General features: G+C 36.3%; 1 protein-coding gene across 1 annotated transcript in view; it reads left to right on the top strand.

The window, feature by feature from the left end:
- The first annotated feature begins 1,647 nt into the window (after nt 1–1,647).
- The window catches only part of LOC148362916 (transcription factor SOX-6-like), a 161,352-nt gene continuing 143,094 nt past the window's right edge, over nt 1,648–19,905 (top strand). Inside the window, exon 1 of the mRNA XM_088340508.1 lies at nt 1,648–1,895. The gene's annotated coding sequence lies outside the window, so the exon portion shown is untranslated. The remainder of the gene's footprint in view (nt 1,896–19,905) is intronic.

Genomic DNA, 19,905 nt, shown 5'->3' with positions numbered 1-19,905 from the left:
GTGGTCCACGCGAGGTTGAAATGAATGCTAACTTTGTGCTTATTCGTTTGGAAGGGCTAACGTTAAAGATCGATGTAATTCCAATCTGCTATATAATTGACTTGCTACTTCCTGGTTTGAGACAAAACGTACATATCAGAGATAAGTTTCAAGAAATTCGTTGATTCGTTTAATCATTTTTTTGCAAACGAATGGCAACATATTTAATTTAAAATGCGGAACGAGGGGCAAAATGGGGAGTCACTGCTGTTGAACTGAAACTTAGAGCCCCAGTGTGTAATATTTGACCACTAGATGGCACTGTGTTGTCCAATGCGAATGAAAGCCAGTGTCAAGAGCGCAGCGTAGCAGGAAGATTCCAGAAAAATATGGTGGCGACTTCTAGGAAGGGATTCCAGTATGTAAAATAAAAAAATATTTCACAACCTATGATTTTTATTTATGTGTAAAAATCAATATGTATATGATGATGCTTATTGTACCACGAGAAGGTACTAAATATTACACACTGTCCCTTTAAAGGACATTTTATGCATCTTATATGGAGCTTTAAGTGAGTTTCGTTCTTTGAAAACCCGACACATCCCAATCTCACCTCAGACCCTAGTTCCGGTTGCCCCCAAGTAAATTGAATTCTAGACCCCGGCTGGAGTGATATACCGTGACCCGTTTTGCCCTAATATTTACATTAAGATTAGGGTTTATTGTTAGAGGTTTCCTTAAAAAGTTGAAAGTACATTTTCTTTCTCCATTAAGTATGTGTTAACAATGCCCAACTGAGTTCAAAGAGTCTTTCTTTTTTCTCCCACAGCGCCAAAAAGATGAAATTGGCAGAGTTTATTCGAGGGTGTCCAAGAATTCCACATACTCGCACGCGCAACAAAAGGAGCTGCAATGGTGATGTCAACCAAAGCAACACCAGCCAGTACAATATTTTAAAGTTACATACACCAACTTTAAGCAATTTCGAATTTAGAACAATTAATGCATACTTGCCAAGATTTTTGACATTTAAAAGCTGTAGATTTGATAGAACTGTCAATTTTTAGGCACGTCTCCGGAATATTAAAAAATAAAACACGAGCCTGTTTAAAACCGGAAGTGGCAAACTTGGACCAAAACGGAAATCAAATGTGATCAAAAGTGTATTAATCATGCACAAAACTTTGCTTCAAAATATAGCAGCCGCACACTAAAATACTAGTCTTAAATCTAAGTTTTAGTTGTTGTTTGAATTTAAAAGGCGGCAGATATTTTCAGAAGAGTTAGTGACTATTCATTTACATTAAAATACACGATTACTGATTGCTTTTGTGAGTGTGACATTCAAATGTCTTTACAAAGACACGGAAAACCTCTTTTTATTAACTGCGACGTGCCTGCACATGAAAGTCATAATTCGTACCTGCACGAAGACTTTCCCTACTTTATTCCTCTTTATTTACCCAAGCAATTTCCATTTTCGAAGAAAGTAAGCGAACTTTTTATTCCCGAAGTTCTTGAACGGGCCCCCCTAAGGAGTGTAAGCACGAGAGTGCGCGTGTATAGGAGAGAGGGAGGAGTGAAGGAAAGAGAGAGGGAGGGAGGGATTAGCTTTCCTTCTATCAGTCACTGGGTCACAGACTCTCACTTCACGTCCACATCGCACTGGACGGTGAAGGAAGGAAAAGAAAGAGAGGAATAACTTTTTGGCTGCTTTCCACCTCCTGTCCTCGAACCAAGAACTGCAAGAACCGGAGCGGGACAACTTCCCACTTTCCCCCTTATCTCTTTCCCCCCACAGCGCCACCCGCATCCAAAGTGCGCAATGGTGACTTTACGCGCGGGATTGCACGTTTTGTGGTGATTGAAGAAGTTGCTGCACGAGGAGTCTCCGCGCAAAAGAAAGCGTGCAGGTAAGAACCGCGTGACGTCACTCCAACTTGTGCAAAAGTGCAATGTCGTTCACTTTTCTCCACTTTCGCTCACTTTTGTCGTTTGTGCCGACAATAACTCAATTGACAGCTTGCTGGCGACGTTAAATGATCAGGATTAGCGACTTTTCTTTCACAAAGTCCAAATACATGCACACGTTTGCTTGTTATAAACGTCTATAGTTGCAAAAACGAATCTAGCAATGCATTTAAAGAGCAGCAGTTGATCCTCGTGGACTTGAGCGCACCACGCATCTGTCATTTCTTTGCACGTTCCAATCAGATAATTATTAAATGTAGTAAACGATAAATTTCCTCACATTTAGCATATAAAGAATTAAATCGCGGAATAAATTGCATGTTCTAACCGGATACGTGGTGTCCTAAACGAGGATTTTGTCAATTACACTCATTAACTTACTAACTGACTAACTAACTAGATAAATGCATGAGTAAATACACACATAAATTGGTGGTGATAATAATGAAAGTATATGTTACATTTTTCAACTAATAACGATAATAATAATTTCCCTTTTTAAATTATTATGGCCACACATTTTTTTTTCTTATTTATTTACTTTTTATTTTACAATGCCACAAAAATGCCTGCCTAATCTAAGAAAAGTAAAAAAAAGATTAATAAGCTCAAGTCAATATGTCAGTTAATCGAAATTCAATACAAAAAAGGTACTTTTTAATGCAAAATAACAAGTGATTGTAAATGGTGAATAAGGACTTATTATATGCACAGGTAAACTCATAATTCCTGTATTTCCTGTATCAGGTGTCAAAATAAAAGGATCAGAAACCGTGGTTATCACATCAAAGAAACTGCAAAAAAGGGACCTTTTTATGTTTTAGTCTGTGTAAAAACATTAATTTTCAATTATAAATGACCCTCCTGTTGTATGATATAACCTGATAATGACACCGAAAACAAGGACTACAAGAGGGTTTAGCAATCCCAAACCCGGTAAAATTGATTCCACCCTGTCATAGTCCTCATCATCTTGCAACAATATTAAATTAGGTCCGGGGAAAAAATGTGTATTCATGTTTATAAACCAAACCAAAAAAGCCACCGTGCCTTATTATTACATTTAAAGTCCACTTTTTTGTAATGACAAGTAGACTTATATATTATCGCCTGCAAACATTTCGCAATATTATATCTGAATGTGAAATTGACAAAAGTCAACTCTAATATATACCTTTATTATCTTATTGTTAATTATCTCCACATTAAAAAACAGGGCATATATTGTAAAAAATTAAAGAAAAAATGCCATAATGACTCTGAACAAAGAAAATATTGACCTAAAAGGTTGCAAAATGTTATTTAAAAAATCACATGATAATAAACCTGCAATATTTGTAATGGAAATATTACTTACAATATACAGTATACCGTTTTATTATATGACTAAAAAAGTAATAAAAAGTAATACCGGTAATAAACATCAATAAAACTGCAAAGAGAGTCGAGATCACAGGTACAAAAAAATCTGTTTATGTAAGCTCCTACTTATTACTCCAAAAAGGACTCATTATACAGTATGCAGAGGTGAGCTCATGAATACTGCAAAATAACGTGTTTCATACAAAATAAAAAAAGATAAAATGTACTTTAAAAAATTCCTCATAAAAGTGTTATGAATGTTAACAATGACTAATTATCCACATATATAATCTTATCAGTACTATAAAAACATGATATTTAATCTAAAGACACAAATGTTCTTTAAATAACCTCTTCAAAATATTATGAATATTATCTTTATATGTAAAATCATGAGTACTGTAAAAAATACTCATCCAAATATTATGTTAATTATGTTAATGATAAACTGCTTATTAGTACTGCCAAAAATATGACGTTTCACCGCCGAAAAAACAAAAAATATTCTAAACGTCAATTACCACCGATAATCATATTTCACCCTAAAAAAGACAAAGAAGAACAATTATTTTAGACTACCACCTCAAAAGATTGTATTATTAATCTATTTTTTATTTTATATTCAATATATTATATTATCTGTAGGAACCTATCTATTGTTTTTTTAGATTACTTTCATAATTTTTATATAAATATTAATTATAGCCAAAATGTGAAATTAGGTGTAATAATCGAGCTGTTTACTCAAGAATATCTTTAAAATTGGATGTAAATATGTCAATAATCACCCAATATCGGTATAAAGGATGATTTTAGAACCATAAATTGCAACAATATAGCCCGGAGATATTCTTTGTGTCCGAGAGGGGGCTCATTTATGACGGGAACGAAAAAGCGAGTGGTGGTCCCGTCCGATGAACAATGTAGCCGAGCGAGTGCTTGAGAGGGTGTCTTAAGGCCACGAGGCCCGTGTAAAAATAGCGCACAGAAACACAAGGTGAGGACGAGACAATGTGCTCGATATTGATATTGTGAAGAAGGGTACGGCAGGACAGAGTGACCGAGGGGGGGGGGGGGGGGGTTTGGGGGTCTGCGAACGTCTGATAGCGGATTTTATCGGGGTGGTCCCCCGCGCGGCGCTAGCCAGATAACGCTCCTCCTGCAAAAAAATAAAATAAAAGTGATTTGACGCCTCAAACGCGCATTGTCATTCCTTTGTGCGGGGGTGTTTGCGTTAGTCGAGGGAACCATGCGCACACTTTGTGTACTGTAAAACAATCTGAGTAGGGGTCTTATAAAAAGAGGGTGGGAGTTGTGTGTGTGTGCAGAGGGGGGGGGGTGTCAGAAGTTGATCTCCTATGGCATTCTGTTGCTAGCAGGTGCTGCGGCGCCGTCGTTCCCTCATAAGGTAAAGTGGCATTAGTGCGTCCAAATGGCAGACTTATATATAGGCTTGCCAATTCAGCACATTGTCCCCGGCCTGCATAACTGCTCTTGTAAAATCCAAGACCACCGAAACCTGTCCCACAGACCCCCCCCACTCCCCTGGTCTTGCTCACAATTAGTCGTGCACAAGAGAAACGTCGGTTGTGTGCAGACAAAGTTTGCATTGACTGCAAAATGATCATGAGTAACTCGGCTTTTCCTAATATTTCAGTATGGTGATTTATGACCTCGTTTACCGCCAGTCGTTTTCCAAGTTCTTGGTTTTTTCCAGAGAAAGCGCTCTTCTTTCATCATAAAACTGATGGTTTTCTTTATTTTTCAGTTCTTTGGAATCGAATAGAAAAGGCTCTTGTTTTTAGGTTCACCGTTTAACACTAGTTTAGAATTCGAATCGTCTTTATTGGCATTGATATCTACTATGTAAGACAGTGTATGCTATGAGATTAGACATGACACTCCAGGGTAAAACAATGCAATCTAAAGAGTTTCCAAGTCAAGTCAAGTCATGTTTATTTGTGATGCCCTTAATCACAAAGACTCTCAAAGTGCTGCTCAGACCACAGATTATTGCAAACCACAGACTATTATGACACCATCCCCTGATCTAAAACCTACATGTGGGCAAGGAAAAACTCTACTTCTCTTCCTCCCTTTTTTCTCTCTCTTGCCTTCTCTCTCTTTTTCTCTCACTCCTTTTCTCCCACTGTCTCTCTCTCTTTCTTTCTTTCTTTCTCTTAAATCTACTAGTCAGTTTTGAAGACAAATAAAAGATAAAGGACTATCAGGATGATTAGGCAAAAAAATAATGACAACGTAGTGCTTAGAAAAACTGTCCTAGTTATAATAACAATGCAATGAAGAAGAATAGTGCAACGAATAAAGTTGGTGCCATCCCTCTCTAGGCCAACATATGTTTCCACCCGGTCTCAAACCGGGGACCTCTCGCGTGGTAAGGGAATGTGCTAACCACTGCCTGAAATGTATGTTTGCCTGGAGGGGGATGGGTGCCACCAGGCTGTACTTGCCTAAGACACAGCGCAGGAGATGGTTCCCCTACGACCCTAGTGGTTAAGGGATACAACAAACAAACCACACATAATCATCGATATACCACAAATTGTCACTAGATATGTTTTTACAGTTTTGTGCGTTCGTTTCGAGTTGTGGTGGCCCTGGGGAAGAAGCTGTCTCATAGCCTGTTTGTCCTATTTTTCAGGGACCTGTAACGCCTATGAGAGGGCAACAGGTCAAACAGTTGGTAGCTGAGGTGGGAATTGTCTTTTAGAATGTTAATGGTGCTGCTACAGTTTAGCAAGCTGGCAATGTCTTATAGACTGGGCAGAGAGCAGCTGATGATATTTTGGGCTGTGTTGATTTCTCTCTGTATATTTGTCCTGTCCGCTGTTGTTTAGTGATTTTACCTGAGTTTTGGAGACGCTACAACTGTTAAGTTAAATATTAGCGTCAACTGTTGAGTTAGAGATTTCAAACTTTTTAACTCATGATTTAAGCAGGTACCAACCTCTTAAGGGTCATTAACTTTTGAGTTAAAGCTGTAAAGCTTTTTTTAACTCTAAAGTTTTGAGAAGGTGTAAACTTAGGCACAGGTCTAATTTTTTTTTCAAAAGGTGCTAAGCATAGAGTTGAGGATTTAAAGCTTTTTAACTCACGGGTTAAAGAAGGCATACACTTTAAAAGACTCTTCAACCCTTGAGTTAAAGCTGTAAATATTTGTTAAATCTTTAAATCTAAAGCTTTAAAGGTGCTATAACCCAAGAGTTAAAGCACATTCGAAGTTTTAAACAAGTGTTGACGGTTGATTTAAAGGTCTGAAGGTGGTACAAACTTTTCAAGACTCAACAACCTTTGAGTTGAAGCTGTAAAGCCTTTTAAGTCTCAAGTTTAAAAAAAAAACTCTTAAAGCTTTAAAGCTGGATTAACTCAAGAGTTAACTCATAAGTTAAATAAGGTACACACTTTTCCTCTTCAGTTAAAGCAGTTGCAACCAAGGAGTTAGTGCATTAATGTAATGTAATTAATCATCAACTCTTGATCGTTCAACTCGTTTGCAGTTTTGAAGGCTCCTCGACTCTTGAGTTAAAGCTTTAAGACATTTGTAACTCTTAAGTTAAACCAGGTTTAAACTTTTAAAGCCTCTTCAACTCTTGAGTTAACGCTTTAAAGCTATTTAACTCTTGATTCAAAGCAGGTTTCAAGTTTCCAACAAGCATAATTTCTTGATATTTAGGCATCGGTAAATATTTGAGTTAAAGCTTTATAATTGTTTTTACCTCACAAGTAAATCAAGTACACGGTTAAATTCTCTTCCACTCTTAAGCTAAAGCTTTAAAGCTTTTTTTTTTAAATTCACGAGTTAAAGAGTGTAGTTTTAAGGACCATTTAACCCGTGTGTTAAAACTTTGATTCTGTATAACTGATGAATTAATCATGTCTAGTTAAGTCATGTTTATGTGTATAGCCCTTAATCGCAAGAAGTCTCAAAAGACCCATCCCCTGATCTAAAACCTACATGAGAGCAAGGGAAAAACTCAAAAACCTCAACATGAGGAAAATGAAAAGACAGTACACAGACAGTTTTAAAGACTCAACTCCTGAGTGAAAGGGACAATGTTTAATATTGAGTGCCTCCCAGTGGTCCCCAAAAAATTCCACCCAGTAAAAAAAAACACATTGATCTGAACACTGGGTTTGTACCAGACAACACTCTGCCATCTAGTGGTCAAAAATGAGACATTGAAGCTTTGAAGCTTTAAAGTTATATTAACTTAGAAAACTAAATCAGGTACAAAGTTTTAAAGCCTCTTAAACGGTTGAGTCGAAGCTTTCAAGTTTTTTTTCTTTCCTCACAGTTAAATCCAGTACACATTTAAATATTCTTTCTCTCTTAAGCTAAAGTTTTAAAACTTCTAACTCCTGAGTTAAAACTCTGAAGTTTTTAACTCAAGAGTTAAAGAGCGCAGACATTTTTAAAGACTCTTCAACTCTTGAGTTAAAGCTTTCGAGTTGATTTAACTCACACATTATAGCCGGTAAATATTCAACTAATACAACCAACGAGTTAAAGCTTTAAAGCTGTCGTAACTTGTGAGTTAAAGCGCTATAAAAGATTTGTGGTGACGTTAGAACAGAAAATATGTGTTAACTCAGTTGCAATACAGGGGAATTAGAATTAATTACAATGTATTCCTTGAGCTGGTGCTCACATATTTTACAAACTTTAAAGAGTTTTCTGTTGTGTGTGCACTCTTATTTTCTTAAAAAATCATTCATAAAAATGTAAATATACGTATATGCGTCATGCGACAGAATAGTTTTTTCAATATAATTAAAAAAAACTTTTATTTAATTAAATTTATTAACAATGTATCCAGTAAAAAACAAAAAACACAAATGAAAAGGTTTGATTTTTGTAGTATTTGTAATTATTTACTCTAATTTTATGAACAAATGACTAAACTGTATGAATGAATACAAACCAAAATAACAATATGTTGGAAGTCAGATTACCTCTTTTGCAGTCCTTTCTCAAGGTTTCTTCTTTTTCCTCATGTTGCGGTTTTTGAGTTTTCCCATGCCCTCCTGTAGGTTTTAGATCAGGGGATAGTGTAATAATAGACTGTGCTCTGTGCAGCCCTTTGAGAATTCTTGTGATTAAGACACATACAAATAAACATGACTTGACTTAATTTTTGACTCAAATGTGTTTAGTGATTGACAGCAAATCACAATTTTGAGCTGTGAGTACACGTTTAGCCGCGCCGCGTTTAAACGCCTCACATATGTGCTAGAACATGAACTGAGATAAGGATTGGAAAAACATTTTTGATGGTCTTTCGAACGCAATTGTTGAATTTTTTTAGGAAAACTTGCTTGTTAGAATACTCTGTAAGCAGAATTATTTTAAAGAAAAAAACAACAACACAAATTTGATTATTTAAACTGAGTTAACTTGCTACAGTTAGCATGCTAAAAGCAAGTGAAAATTCAGGCGTACACATGCTAAAGTGCTAAAGGTGATGGACATACATTTAAATGCTAACTGTTGGAATGCTAATACAAAACAATTTGGTTAGAAAAAGCTTCAGGGAAATTGGACATCATTCTATATGGTATGCTAAAATATCTGTTAAAGAAAATGTAAATGCTAATATAAGAAGCAACTGTAGCTGGCAGAGAAAGTATTTTACGTCATACACTTCCTGCAGTTGCTGCCGGTCTACGTGCTAGCTTGCTAGCTTGATTGCAGAATCTTTAAGATAAAATAATAAAAATTTGCCAGTTCAAATCAAAATTACAGCTATTGCACTGAAAGTTAGCAGGCTAACAGCAAGTGAAAAATCAGGCATACACATGCTAATGTCCTAAGGGTGATGGACATAAGTTTAAATGCTAACTATAGGAATGCTAATTAAAAGTCAAGTTATACCAATATTTCTGTCTTAAACACAGTTGAATGCTAATGCAGAAAGTACTTTAGTTGGTTGAAACATTCAAACTATATATTTTACAATTTGCGCTGTTCCATGACATTGCTACTCCCAGTACACATGCGAGCTAGCTTGATCACAGAATTATTTAAAAAAAATCATCACAAATGAACATAAGAGTTAGCTTGCTTACATTAAGTGAAAAAAAATGCTAATATTCAAAAGCTGAATTTCTAACTGTTAAATGCAGGGATCAGAATTTTCCGCGGATCCGCGGATTTCCGCTGTTTTTGAACCCCAAAGACTTTTTCACTTTTTCTCTTGCGTAGCAAACAAATTCAAAATCCGACTGTCTCACTCTTTCCTTTATTGCTCTGGCGCACCCTGGCGGCCGTTAGAAAAATTGGCCGCATTGTCGCACAAGCTGCAGGGACTGAACTGCATTTGAACTTATCTTGCAGTATTTACAAAAAAATCAGTTATGTGGGCAAATTATTTTAATCTTCTTAAAATGTTACTTAAACGATAAATATAAGCATGGTTTTGGACAAGTAAATTGCCTAAAACCCTGTTTTTTTTGGGGTGGGGGTGGGGGGGGGGGGGGTTTGGCGGTGGTGTGGGGGGTCTCCGCCCTGGTTTATTCCTGGACGCTGGCTATTTCAGCTGAAAATGAAAATCTCCATTCTGATCCCTGTAAATGCTAATACAGAACAAATTGAGTTAAAAAACGCTTCCTATGTGATCTGCTAATGTTTCTGTTAAAATGTTTGAATGCAAACATATAAAGCTCAGCATGCTAGCTTGCTAGCTCGATCGCTGATTTAGTAAAAACAAATCAAATCTAAATTCATCACAAATTTAACTGTTTAAAATGAACAACAGTTAGCTCGCTTGGAGTGGGCATGCTAACATAAAGTGAAAAATGAGGTGTACACATGCTAATGTTCTAAAGCTGATGCAGATTATGCTAATTGTATGTGGTATACTATTTTTTTTGTAAAAATGTTTGAATGGTAATGTAAAAAGCAACTATACCTGGTAGAGAAATTACATTTCACACTTCTCCATAACATTGCTGCTAAGCGTTAGCTGCCGGCTCACTTGCTAGCTCACTAGCTTGTAGCAAAAATCGTCCCACACATGACACAAAACTAGTTCAATGTTATCCACTAATGATATTATATTACTAGCCAGGGACCTATTCTATAAAGGATTGTCTACATGCTAACATGCTACTACTTAGCATAAATGAACAACTTTGTGTTCTTTGTTTTGAAAACATTCCCACACTAATGATTTCCCGCGGGCCGCTACGGCGCGTTGGCTCGACTAAACACAAATTTTTACGTTTTGGTCGCTAGCGTTCTGAATAAGCGCTAAGTGCACATTAGCGGGTCCTATACGGTATATTTATCTCAGGCACACCCAAATTGCAGCGTTGCTACACGAAGAATAAAAGGCGCCTAAATCCGTTGACGCATATGTAGCTAGGAATTTACATATCTTTAAAAACAATCCATATTTTTAACATTTTATATATATTAAAGAGACAGTGTGTATTATTATCGCCTCCTAGCGGTAAAAAAAAAAACCTCATTCGTTAAAAAAAATAACAAAAATATTGATTTTTAAAAATAAGCAAAAAAACAAAACAAAACAGGAATTATCATATAAACGGGCATTTTTTTAAATACTTTGCATTTATTTGACATTGCATGAGCCTCACCTAGATGGAGCTGACATCATTGTCGGCCATCTTGGTACAACGGGTGCCCAGAAAACCCCCAAAAAATGGTTGCGTGTAATCACTTTGAACTCCGTAGTTTGTGTTCTTCCTAGTGCTTTTTAGCACTCATTTTTGGTTGCACGACAGTGACATCTAGTGGTCAAATAATACACACTGTCCTTTTAATCAAGATTCATATTAAATATACTAGTTAAAATATTATTATATAAGTTAAATAGTTTCTTTCAAGATAAATGTATTCTGTAACTTTCAATTCAGACAAAAAGATTACAATTCTTGTTTAAATAACGCTAGCCATCAGGGCATTGTGTATTTTAAGTGCCCCCTGGTGGTAAAAAATACATAATTCAACAAAAAATCCAATCTCATCTCATTAGCCGCACCGCTTATCCTCAATAGGGTCGCGGGGGTGCTGGAGCCCTTCCCAGCAACCCTGAACTGGTTGCCAGCCGATCGCAGGGCACACAGAGACAGACAACTCGCTTACTTTCATTCCCACCTAGGGACAATTTGGACCGGCCAATCCACCTGAAATGCATGTCTTTGGAATGTGGGATGAAACCGGAGTGCCCGGAGGAAACCCACGCAAGCACGGGGAGAACATACAAACTCCGCACAGTAAGTCCGGTAGCTGGATTTGAACCCACACAAGAGGTTCCCAAGACCTTAGAACTGTGCCACACACGCGCTAACCACTGCCACACCGTGCTGCCCTCAACAAAAAATATTAATGAATAATAAAAAAAAAAAGTACATGAACATAAAATATTAATGTGCATTAAAAAAAGAAGTAAAATGCTTGCATTTTGGCACACAATATATCAACATCTAGTGGTACAAATAATACACACTGTCCTTTTAATTAAGATTATTTTTTAAAAACATGCTAGTAATTAAAATGTTTCTTACAAGATGAATCTATTTTATAAAATAAAATGCTGACAACAAAATGAAATTTATTGTCAAAGTAACGGTGTTTAAAGGGACATTGTGTATTTTTAGCACCGCCTAGCAGATAAAAAGTAAAATTAATTAAAGAAAGCAATATTGATCTAAAAACAAACAAAAGTACATCAACTATTACACTGCATAAACATGCATTTTTTCATACTCCCAGGTCGAGAATTTTACATTTCTTTACATAACATGAGCCCTCTTGCTGCTACGGGTACTTGGAAAATCCGCAAAACCGTTTGAAAAGCTCAGCAGAAAAACGAGAAGCAAAATGTTGCAGTTTAGGCACTTTGAATCTCCGTTTTCGGTTGTGCGAAACAATACAGCGACATCTAGTGGTCGAATAATAAACACTGTTAAAACCCTGTAACTGGTCATCCCATTGCAGCATGTGTTACTGTCAGCACGCTGCATATTATCAGTAATGATGATAGAAATAAACTATCTACCTAAATTTGTTAGCATACGTCTTGTTAGCATGTTAGTTTTGGATGTTATGTTATTTAAAACAATAAAACGTGCCAGTATTTTTTTTTAATTCAAATAGTTCTTCTAAGTATTCAGTAACTTTCAAACTATTTTAGCTGAATTAACGCTGGTATAAAATATACCGCATACAAATATATTTTATTTAGAACCAACACCTTTGATTTCAACAAAGAGTGAGAACAGCACGGCCCATTGATGCAAGTGCGTGGAAATGATAAATGGGTCTTTATTGGCAAACATCCCCGAGGTTGGTTTCTTGTTCTTATCCGGCTTTAGAACTAGCAGGGTGTGGTTGAATTTTGAAAAAAAAACAAAACAAAAAACACAACAGTTCTTCACTTAAGAGAGTTATGAAAAAGAAAAAAAAACTTTTGACCCAAAAAGCCATGAAAGCCAAAAAAATAAATATATATTTGTTTATCTGAGAGGGTGACACCGTATATTTTATGATAAAGTTAAACAAAATTGCCAAACCCGCTCTCTAGACAAAACCTAAATATTCATATGATTATACAAAATCGAGGAAATGATGATAAAGCCTGTGTTGAGGCTCATTTTTGTCCTGAATAATGCTTCCGAAACAAGGTGCAAGCAAAGTTCCTTTGTAAAAATGTCACTAAATTCTGCAAACAAGGATACGACGTATTTACAATCGGGGCGGCAGTAGCTCAGGAGGTAGAGCGATCGTTTTAGGATTAAGGGATCCCAGTTCGAATCCCGGCTTGTCCGTGTTACATGCCGAAGTGTCCTTGGGTAAGACACTGAACCCCCAATACCCCCAATAAGCAGGTTAGCGCCTTACATGGCTGCACAAATCACGGCCGCTATTGGGAAATGTGAAGCACAATGTAAAGCGCTTTGGGAAGTCATTGACTTGAAAAGCGCTATATAAATGCAGATCATTTCATTTCATTTCATCAGTGCAGACAGCACTGGGTTGGAGGAAGAAGCAGTGCACGTGCAGTGTGTATAGATCCGCCCATTCCCACCCCTCGCCCCACTAAATTGCCTTATGTGCTTTTCTAGATTTTCTAGGTTTTTAAAGTTTGTCTGTGGCTTTTCATCATTAAGTCTTTCAATAAACATATATTGTTTAATGAGCTTCCATATCAAGGATCATTTAGCGATTTACAGCAAAAATTGGGTTTTTTTCTGTGACACTACTACTACTAGAGCATACAACTTTATTAACATAAGAAAACAAAAAAGGAAAATTAACACCGCTAGTCATTCGGATTGATTTAATACCCTTTAACTGGTCGGCAACTGTTATTGTTAGCATGTAGCATTTAGCAATATGAAAATTAAACTCTAGTTCTTATCTAGTTTAGTTTTTTAGCATACTTGTAGTTAGCATGTTAGTTTTGGATACGTTTGAAGTGGCAATATGTTTAATAATCCAGAAAAACGTTAATTTCTTTAATTCGCCTTGGTACATGTTGGTGTTATGCTAGCTAGCAGCGTACTGTTGTCGTTGTTCTTTCTGGAAGCATCGCTCAAACCATGTGCATGATGGAAAAAAAAAAACATTCAAAAATATTTTGGGCGATGAAAGCCTCACTTTTCATGGACAAAACAATGTTCTGAGTCCCTCACCCCCGAAAATTTTGTTTTTGCTAACAACAGCCGGTTGTATATGCCGTCGAAAGTCTAAATTTAAAAAACAGTCTTTTCTTTTTCATCTCAAGGGGGCTGCCATTTTGTTTCTTGCCAGTAACGTAAAAAAATGGCCTCCAAGTTGCTTTAGGGCTCAGGTAATGATCAATCACAGCTCATCTTCAGAGAATAAGTGGGCGGAGATTAAACGTAACGATATGCAACAGCTTTTTCATGAACGATCATACAAATGTTAATTGTTTTTAAAGAAACATAGGTCGATGAATTTTTATTTGTTTTACATAGCGGAAACCCTACCTAGAAAACACCGCCATGTTTGTCTGGCATCTTGCTGCTACACTGAGCTCATTTGGCACAGGATTTTGTTTGCATTGGACATTAGAGTCACAGCTAATGGTCCGATTTTGGGGCTTTAAGGATACACAGTTATGTTAGCATAGGAGTCCAAGTGTTAGCATTTTATTAAGTCAAGTCATATTTAATTGTATAGCCTAGTGGTGTCAAACAGGCGGCCCGTGGGCCGGATCAGGCCCACTAAGGGATTAAATTCGGCCTGCGAGACAATTCTCAGAGCTGCAGGTTGAAATATGTGCACTTGGTGTTGCTTAAGCCGGCTGCCTATCACACAGTCATTGTGTTTCTTTCTTTCTCTCTCTTCCTCCCTTTTTCTCTATCTCTCTTTCACTGTCTCTTCCTCTTTCTCTGTTCCTCTTTGTCTCTTTCTCCGTTTCTTTTTTTACCCCCTTTTGCTCTCTCTTCCTTTTCTCTCTCTTTTCTCTCTCTGTCTTGCTTTCCCCTTCCTTCTCTTTTTTCTCCTTCTCTTTTCTCTCTGGGTTTCTTTCGTTCTCTCTCTTTCCCCCAATCACTATTTCTCTATCACTTTTGTTTCTCTTTTTCTCACCCTTTCTTTCTCTTTTTTCTTTTTTTTTGTCTCTTTTTCTTTCTCTCTAATCTACTAGTCCGGCCCCTGAATGTTTGTTCTATCAATGGTAATGATATTATAATGTAAAGTTAATACTCAGGGAAAAAACTAAAATGGAGTTAGATTGCTAGCTAAAAGGTTAAAAGCCATACAAACTAATGCCAGCTGCCATTAATCACAAGGGAAAATGCAAACCGAAGTCACCAAAGAGTAGTGTTGGTGTTTGAAGCCGATTCATTGTGAAACATGGCAACAATTCCAAGCATTTACAAGCACCTAACCCAAAATGTAGGCACTTTTTAATCCTTGAAAACAAAACATTAACATTTAAGAAACAATCCTCCTTGGGAAGAAAAAGGCAAAGTGTTCATGTTAGCGAGAGAGAGTGAGAGAAAAAGAGAGGAAGAGAGAGAGGGAGAGAGAGAGAAAGAAAGAAATACAAGTACAGCGTTTGTTAGAGGCACCTGGCTTTGGCAACATCAAGTGGGCATATTTCAACATGGAGCTCGTTTTTCTCTTGTGCTTCCCCGAGCGTTGTCTCACGGGCCGGAATCATTCCCTTAGCAGGCCTGATGCATCTCGCCTGTTTGACACCCTTGCTTTAGCGCCATCTAGTGGTATCGTGCCAATAACTAAAGAGTTACTTATTGTTTCTTATTGTCATGGTAGCTGTTCTCCCGCTCAACAATCTATGAAAATAAAACTACAGTCATACTTCGAATTACTACTTTGTAAATACTCCAAAAATACAGTAATACTATAATACAACAATTGAAATTTTACAAAAGGAATACTGTATGTTCTATTCTATTCTGTTTTTTAGCCTCGCAGCATTCTAGGCTGTAGCATACAAGTTAGCATTTGACCAATTTGTTTTCATCAAACTACAAAATAGATGCATCATATCGATATTCACGAATCAATATTTCAACCTTCAACTCTTCTTTTACCTGCTAGCCAAAAACATTAGCAACCGTAATCTCCAGGCTCTAATAATCAAACGAAAGCGATATGAAGACTCCGTTTCCATGTCATCGACACCACCCCCGCAGCACGCCCCGCGCCTTAAAACAAACAACCCTCCTCGGGGGAAAAAAGGCAAAGTGTCCATGTTGCCTGCAAGTGTAATTGTCTCGTATTGTTGACTCGGCCGTTGTGGTGCAGCGGGTTTCTATTAGGAGCGTCAAAAAGGGGAAAAAAAAGAAAGATAAATTATTGGTGGCGCCGTTGTTAGTGTGCCTCATTGTTGCTGGCACGTCGCGCTTACTCTGACTAATGAGTACCACGCCGGCGATCAAAACCACAAAATGTATTTATATAGTCTGCTGTCGCTCCCATCCAGATAGCGATGCACGAGCCAAAACATTGCAAACTGATTTTTGGTACTGTTTGCTCCCTCTTATTGTAAATTCATGTCATTTTCTTGACAAGTTGACTTCATGCAAATGCAGGTTGTGAAGGTGCTGAACTTTCAAAATAAGTGATAGATATATTATATATTGACGTAAGAATAGGGAAAAAACCCGGAAAAAATACATTTAAACTGTATAAAAGTATTGTTATGTTTCATATATTTAAAATATTTAATATTTATATATAATTGGTAGTAACTATTTTGAAAATATTAAATAGAGAAAAAATAAAATAATCGATGCATAAACTATTTAGTTTGTTCTTTAAATTGTAGTGGCTGAATTAGATTCATTTGTTAATATTCTGAGGAAAAAAGTACAGGTAGATAATTCAAAATGTAAAAAAATAAAGAACTTTATAATAATTAAAAACAATAAAACTTTTCTTTCAGATGGAAATTGTAATTTAATCAGATGATATGGGAATAACTTTTATTTGTATACAAGACAACAACTTTTAAAATAAAAACCCTGATGATTGAAACTTTGAAAGGGTAAAAATACATCCAAATAATTGATAAAATCTTGTAAAGTGAATTATTTTTATGAAAATCTAAATAAGCCCACAATTAAAAGAATGTACATATCATTTTTTTAAATTTCTTACCGTACCTGATAAGTAACAATGATAGTTTCAAGATTATTTACAATTCGATTATAAAGTAATAAATATATGAATTATTGTCTGTATAAAGAGTAAATATTAACCTGTATTTTGAATACAACTTATAATCAAATGTTTAAATCATGAAACATTTAAGAAGTGATAGAAAATGGAAAAGGGCAGCACGGCGGCGCAGTGGTTAGAGCATGCGCGGCATAGTTCAAGTCATGGGAACCTCCTGCGTGGGTTCAAATCCAGCTCCAGACTTCCTGTGTGGAGTTTGTTTGTTCTCCCCGTGCTTGCGTGGGTTTCCTCCGGGCACTCCGGTTTCCTCCCACATTCCAAAAACATGCATTTCAGGTGGATTGGCCGGTCCAAATTGTCCCTAGGTGTGAATGAGTGAGTGAGTTGTCTGTCCCCGTGTGCCCTGCGATTGGCTGGCAACCAGTTCAGGGTGTCCCCTGCCCACTGCCCGATGATTGCTAGGATGGGCTACAGCACCCCCGCGACCCTACTGAGGATAAGCGGTGCAGCTAATGAGATGAGATGAGAAAATGGAAAAGAATATTCCACATATTTTTGTTGGATTCATTAAAATTGTATATATCAAGGAAAAAAGACACAATCAAAAATAAGCAATTAAAAATATATACAAATATAACTTTTATTTTATACAAAACATTTCAATAAAACAGATGATTATAACTTTGATAGATGAATAGTTAAATAAAAAAATAATTTGTAAATATTAAAATATGTTCTATAAGTTTTAGTCGAATACATTTGGTTTATTTATTTATTTGCACAACTATCTTTCAAAGTACATGCCATGTCTACTCTATAGCATACGAGTAACCTAATCTTATATGTAATAACTTGTGAAGCCCTTAGAGACTAATTGTGATTAAGGGCTATACAAATAAAAATGACTTGACTTGACTTGACATGAGGCTCTTTAACTCCACCCGGAAGTGTAAAACCCCACATTAAACCCCACCCCTACTAGAGGTAAGATCGGGCCCAAAAAAAGCACCCGAGCCCGACGCAGGCCCGAGGGGTATTAAACCCGACCCGGACCGAGCCCGACTAATTAACTGGATTTGCTGGCCCGGCCCGAGGGGGCCCGAAATTACATATTTTATTTATAAGGAGGGGTGATTTATGATAACAAATTAAACTCTGCCTTTTGTTACAACATCTAGGCCTAAGTTAAATAAAACTGTATAAACATTTACATCATTTTTTGAGGTAGCGAAAACATTTAAGGGCGTCCGTCATTTTGACGACTTGATCATTGGGCCATAATCCACAGCAGCAGTAGTAGTACGTCCTTAAGATTTTAGCGCGGCACTATCATTGAGGGGGTGTTGACGTGTTGTGCCCTTTTCCGACTCCTATGCAAATCCCCCCCCCCTGATCGTATTCTATATAAAACGCTTATTAAAACAATAAAGCGAGCTAATTATAATAATTGGGAGATCCTAGTCTATATAACGCGTTTATTTAAACAATAAAGCGTGATTTTATTCTGCAAATTGCGTTTTTTAACGCGGATGAAAATGTCACCAACGTCAATGTACACTTCCGACAAAAGCGATCGTATTCTATATAAAACGCTTATTAAAACTCTTACCAGAGTGCGTTTTCCTCGTCAGTTCTCCTCTCTTGAGTTTATCCTTAACTTCTTGTTGGTCCGACTCCATATCGGGGATACCAGGCCAAAATCACGCGAATTTGCGGAGGGGAAGATTATTAAGAGGACAGCATTCACGTCACGTCACGTGCACAGAGCATGCTCTGGCTCCGTTAAAAGCAATTACAGCTCCTTCTCCGTTTTATCCAAATTATTTATTTTATAACAAGTATTCCTTGGTCTAGTATCCATACATAGTTTAAGTATATATTTTTAATGAACATATATTTATAATTATTAATTAATTTAAAAAAAAAAAAAAAAAAAAAAAAAAAAAAAAAAAGCAGGACCGAACCCGACCCGACCCGACCGTATGACTGACATTTCAGGCCCGACCCGGCCCGAAATTGCCTCGGGTTCGGGTTCGGGTTCGGGCTCGGGCCATGAATCTTAGCTCTAACCCCTACATATGAATATTACCCTATTTTTATTACATTGTGTATTTTCCGTAGCACTATATAAATACTCTATAGCAAAACGTTATATTGGGTATTTTTGTATTTTATATCTTTATTTTATCTATCTATCAATCTATCTATCTATCTATCTATCTCATTAAAACGATTTAATCAAATAAGATGATAAGCATTTTACCTATATTTTACAAAATTATGAACAAAAAAATAAAAATATAAGTATTAAGATATATTCATTCCATCAAATCATTTTACATTAATACATTTTACGGAACGCAATCATAAAAATGCGTTCGTCACACTCATTATATTCTTATAATAGTATCGTTTTCAATACATTTATGTCAATAAAATATTTTATTTTAAAAAAGGCGTAAAAAAATGGAATCCTGGTGGCGATTTCGAATTTAATGTGCAATTATATATGTGTATATATATATATATATATATATATATATATATATATATATATATATATATATATATATATATATATATATATACTGATGTGTAAATGATTAAATTACATATTTAAAAAAATATATATATATATTTTTTTTTAAATTAAAACATTCGGTTAAAAAACAAAATCAGAAATCAAATACAGTAGACCCCCGGGATAAGACATTCATTTCTTCTGAAGTAGAGGACATTAAGTGAAATTGTTGTATAGCAAGGGAAAGGAATCAATGGATATGTCTGACTAACGCCTTCCGAAACCCAGATACTCCAGATGAAAACAACTATACAAAATAGTGTATAGTAAGTACTACTGATGTGGAAATGATTAAATGACATCAAAATTCAATATACATGTACAGTGATCCCTCGTTTATCGCAGG

The sequence above is a fragment of the Urocampus carinirostris genome, chromosome 7 (assembly GCF_059441175.1).
Source record: "Urocampus carinirostris isolate Australia breed hairy pipefish chromosome 7, RoL_Ucar_1.0, whole genome shotgun sequence".
NCBI classification, from domain to species: Eukaryota; Metazoa; Chordata; class Actinopteri; order Syngnathiformes; family Syngnathidae; genus Urocampus; species Urocampus carinirostris.
This window is presented reverse-complemented; position numbering and strand designations above follow the sequence as displayed.